Source organism: Orycteropus afer, unplaced genomic scaffold (assembly GCF_000298275.1).
Source record: "Orycteropus afer afer isolate SDZICR_OR568_19922 unplaced genomic scaffold, OryAfe1.0 scaffold00003, whole genome shotgun sequence".
NCBI lineage: Eukaryota > Metazoa > Chordata > Mammalia > Tubulidentata > Orycteropodidae > Orycteropus > Orycteropus afer.
This window is the reverse complement of record NW_006921590.1, coordinates 29,554,284-29,559,913: the sequence shown is the minus strand read 5'-3', so window position 1 is coordinate 29,559,913 and position 5,630 is coordinate 29,554,284.

The following is a 5,630-nucleotide window of genomic DNA, read 5'->3' as shown; positions in this document are numbered from 1 at the left end:
CCCATCTCCTCCAGAGACGGACTTTTCGGCTTGGACTTGTCAGCTTCTATACGCTTGTGAGCCATTTTCCTAAGACAAATTTCTCTCTCTCTCTCTCTATAAATATATATATATACACTTTGCTGGTTTTTGTGTTTCTCTAGAGAACCCAATCTAACACACTAATTATCTTAAAGGGAGTTAGCAACAACCGAAGTCTTAATTACCTAGTATTTATTTAGTAAGATTTGCCAAGTAGTTGGCTTTTTAGTTCAACATTATAAACCTCACTTATGCAGTGAATCCTGTGAGAGCTGGAATGAGACAGGACTGCCTTGTTTTTCTGTGTCTCACTAGTTTTCCACCCTTGACAGGAAGTAGTTTTACCACTTTTCTATCCCTCATTTTAGTGGGAAATATTTGGGTTTTCCTTCTCTGATAGGTTTCTGTTTTACACAGTTTCTGGCTTTGCTGTTTTTTCCCCCCTCAGGTTTTACTATTGTCCCCCACTCCCATCCAAGCCATCAATAAACACTTGTTGTTGTTGTTAGCTGCTGTTCAGTTGGCCTCCAACTCATGGCATCCCCATATGTGTCAGAGTACAACTGTGCTCCACACGGTTTTCAATGGCTGATTTTTCAGAATTTGATCACAAGGTCTTTTTTCTGTGGTGCCTCGATGGACTTGAACTTCCAATCTTTCCATTAACAGTCAAGTACATTAAGTGTTTGCACCACCAAGTGACCCCCACAAGAACTTTAAACCAAAAAAACTCAAACTCACTGCTGGGGAGTCGGATTCGACTCATAGTGATCTCTCCTTGGGTTTCTGAGGCGGTATTGCTATGGAAGTAGATCGTCCAATCTTCCTTCCGAGGAGTGGCTGGTGGGTTTGAACAGCCAGCCCTCTGGTTAGCAGTCATATGCCTTAGGTACTACGCCACCAGAGCTCCTATAAGAACTTTAGCTGCAGGAAAAAAAAAAAAAAACCCACCTTAAAATAAAATATAAGGTTGTTGTTGTTATGTGCCATCAAGTTGGACCCAATTCATAGTGACCCCTCCTTGGGTTTCTGAGGTAATATCACTACGGAAGTAGATTGCTCAACCTTCCTTCCAAGGGTGGCTGGTGGGTTTGAACCCCCAGCCTTCTGGTTGGCAGTCAAGTGCTTTAGGCATTATGCTACCAGAGCACCAAGGTACCTATGACTATATGGAAGGAAACTTTCTTTGTTGGTTACCAAGGGTGGGAGGAGAGGAGAGGAAACACTGCAAAAATAAAAATTAAAATAAACCAAAGGGAGACAGCCAAAAAAAAATAATAATAATAAAAATAAAAATATAATGAACTAAAAAAAAAAGGTACCAATGACTAGTCCAAAGAAACTCAGTAGCTGTTGTTCATCCCCAGACTTTGCAGCACTTACATAGCCAATCTTGCAAATCTCTGTTTCCTTGGAAAGCTCCTTCTCCTAAGATGCAAAATGGTTTTTATGTCCAATCCCTTAATTACACTCAAAACTTGACCCCTGTGGTGTGAATTACCTTTTGTGCTTAGGAGGCCATGTCTGAGGAGTTTGGGTTTCTGTCGACTCTGAAGCACAGCACATTTATGTGGGGATCTATTCAGATTCCTGCTCGGCCTTTGTTCAAAATGTCCTGTCTATATGTCTATATGGTCTAACCAAACCAGTGACTTCAGCTGGGAAAATAGTTTGCTTTAGTTCTTCTGTCAACTCCCCTCATAAAACCCAAACTCACTGCCATAGAGTCAGTTCGACTCATAGTGACCCCTCCTCAGGTTTCCGAGGTGGTATCACTATGGAAGCAGATTGTCCAACCTTCCTTCTGAGGAGTGGCTGGTGGGTTTGAACCACTAGCCTTCTGGTTAGCAGTCAAATGCCTTAGGCACTATGCCACCAGAGCTCCCCATGCCTCACTGTTTTTGTTCTTATGTGCCGTCGAGTCGGCCCCGACTCATAGCGACCCCTCCTTGGGTTTCCGAGGCAGTATCACTACGGAAGTAGGATTGCCCAACCTTCCTTCCGAGGAGTGGCTGGTGGGTTTGAACCGCCAGCTGTCTGGTTAGCAGGCAAGTGTCTTAGCTACTATGCTACCAGAGCTCCCCAAGCCTCACTAGTTCCCTTCAAACAGCCAAATCCTGTGATATGCTCTGTTATTCTTCTCTCATATCATTCCCTATAACATACACTCCTCCCTAGACCAGTTCTTAAATTACCATCCAACCCACAGTGATCTCATCTTCCCACAAATGTAATCTTATTATTTATGCTGTTCAGTTAGCTTTTGAGGTGTTTTTCTCTGGTATTTTTAGAGTACATGTCTGAGAATGGGTCCTTGAATCTTATGTCCTTATGTACTCCAGGACATCCAATACTGATGATATATACAGAGCACTTATTAATAGGACAAATGAACAAAAATATTGACTATATGATTATTATTTTTTGTTGTTAAGTGTCATCAAGTTGGCTTCAACTCATAGTGACCCACTGTGAAACAGAACAAAATACTGCCTGGTTGCGCAACATCCCCACAATCCTTGTACTTAACCCCATCATTGCAGCTGCTGTGTCCATCCATCTTGTTGAGGGTCTTCCCCTTGTTTGCTGACCCTCCACTTTACTAAGCATAATATCCTTCTCCAGGGAATGGTCCCTTTTGAAAACATGACCAAAGTAGGTAAGATGAAGTCTAGTCATTCTTGCTTTCAAGGCGCATTCTGGCTCCAATTCTTCCTGAACAGATTTGTTCGTTCTTCTGGCAGTCCATGGTATTCTCAATACTCTTCTCCAACACCGTAATTCAGAGCCATCAACTCTTCTTCAGTCTTCCTCGTTCATTGTCCAGCTTTCATTTGCATATGAGATGATTGAAAATACCATGGCTTGAGTTAGACACACCTTTGTCTTCAAAGTGACATATTTGCACTTTGGCACTTTAAAGAGGTCTTTTGCAGCAGATTTGCCCAGTGCAATATGATGTCTGATTTTTTGATTGCTGCTTCCACAGGTGTTGATGTGGCTCCAAATAAAATAAAATCTGTGACAACTTCAATCTTTTTTTTCCATTTATTGTGATGCTGCTTATTGGTCCAGTTGTGAGGGTTTTTGTTTTCTTTGTGTTAAGGTGTAATCCATGCTTCAGACTATAGTCTTTAATCTTCATCAGTAAGTGCTTCAAGTCATCTTCACTTTCAGCAAGCAAGGTTATGTTATCTGCATACTGCAGATTGTTAATGGGTCTTCCTCCAATCCTGATGCCACATTCTTCTTCATATATTCCAGTTTCTTGGATTATTTACTCAGGGCACAGATTGAACAAGTATGGTGAGAGGACACAACCCTGACACACTCCCTTTCTGATTTTAAACCATGCAGTGTCCCCTTGTTCTATTTGAATGACAGCCTTGTGATCTAAGTATAGTTTCCTCATGAGTATGATTAAGTGTTCTGGAATTCCCATTCTTTGCAATGTTACCCATAATTTGTTATGACCCACCCAGTTTAATGCCTTTGCATAGTCAATGAAACACAGATAAACATCTTTCTTGTATTCCTTGCTTTCAGCCAAAATCCATGTGACATCAGCAATGATATCGCTTGTTCCATGTTCTCTCCTGAATCCAGCTTGCATTTCAGGAAGTTTCCTGTCAACATACTGGTACAACCCATTTTTGAATTATTTTTAGCAAAAGTTAACTTGCATGAGGTATTCATGATATTGTTTGCTAATTCTGACATTTCATTGGATAACTGTCTTTGGAATGGGCACAAATATGGATCTCTTCCAGTCAGTTGGCCAGGTAGCCGTCTTCCAAATTACTTGGCATAGATGAGTAAATACCTCTAGTGTAGCATCCATTTTGTTGAAACATCTCAATGGGTATTCCCGTTCCAATTCCTGGAGCCTTGTTTTATGCCAATTCCTTCAGTGCAGCTTTGACTTCTTCCTTCAGTACCATTGATTCTTGATCACATGCCACTTCTTGAAATAGTTGAACATTGACCAATTCTTTTTTGTACAATGACTCTGTGTATTCCGTCCATCTTCTTTTGATGTTTCCTGCATCATTCAATATCTTGTCCATAGAATCCTTCAAAATTGCAACTTGAGGCTTAAACTTCTTCAGTTCTTTCAGCTTGAGAAATGATGAGCATGTTCTTCCCTTGTGGTTTTCTAATTCCAGGTCTTTGCACATTTCCTTATAATAATTGATTTTGTCTTCTCTAGCTGCTCTTTGAAATCTTCTGTTCAGCTCTTTTATCTTGTCATTTATTCCATTTGTTTTAGCTACTCTCTGTTCCAGAAGGGTGGCAGTTCAAACCCAGCAGCCACTTCTCAGAAGGAAGATGGGGCAATCTACTTCTGTAGTGATAGTGTCTCAGAAACCCAAGGAGGGGTCACTATGAGTTGGGTCCGACTCAACGGCACATAACAACAACAACAACAACACTCTCTGTTCAAGGGCAAGTTTCAGAGACGCTTCTGACATCTATTTTGGTCTTTTCTTCCTTTCCTGTATTTTTAATGACCTTTTGTTTTATTCATGTGTGATATTCTTGATGTCATTGCACAACTTGTCTGTTTTTTGGTCATTGGTATTTAGTACATCAAATCTATTCTTCAGATAGTCTCTAAATCCAGGTGGGATATAATCTAGGTCATATTTTGGCTCTCATGGACTTGTTTTAATTTTCTTCAAGTTGAACTTGCAATTGATGGTCTGTTCCACAGTCAGCTCTTGGCCTTGCTTTAGCTGAAGATATTGGGCTTCTTCATTGACTCTTTCCACAGATGTGGTCAATCTGATTTCTGTGTATTCTGTCTGGCAAGGTCCATGTATACAGCTACCATTTATGTTGTTGAGAAAATGTATTTGCAATGAAGAAGTCATTTTTCTTGCAAAATTCTATCATGAGATCTCCAGCATCATTTCTGTCACCAAGGCCATATTTTCCAACCACTGATGATTCTTTTTTGTTTCCAACTTTTGCATTCCAATACTAGTAATAATCAGTACATCTTGATGGCATATTTGGTCAACTTCAGACTGCAGAAGTTGGTAAAAATCTTCAATTTCTTCATCTTTGGCTTTAGTGTTTGGTGCATAAATTTGAAGAATAGTAATATTAACTAGTCTTCCTTGTAGGTGTGTAGATATTATTCTATCACTGACAACATTCATTGTACTTCAGGATGGATCTTGAACATCCTTTCAGATGATGAATATGATGCCATCCTCTTTAACTTGTCATTCTCAGCTGTGGTGTAGTAAATTACATAGTGTGGCTTTCCTAGCCATAAGTCTTTGTAAACTCTGTGGTGGAATTTGCCATGAACAACTGAGTAGCTCCTGATTGTTAAAGTTATCCACCTGGGGTATTTCTGTTGGGAGAAGCATGAAGTAATTTTCTGGGGAGTTTGCTTGCTCTCAGGTGAATAGAATTCTCATGTTGGGATTGGTTAGTTTGGCCACTCTGCCAGGCTCAAAAGGAGCCCTCCTAGAGGCAGGAGGAATCTCTCACTGTTGGCTGAAAGATGCGAGAGACAGAGAGGCGGGGCAAGATGGCGGACTAGGCAGAAGGATTGCACAGACCCTCTTCAACAAAGAAAAGGGAAACCAATTAAC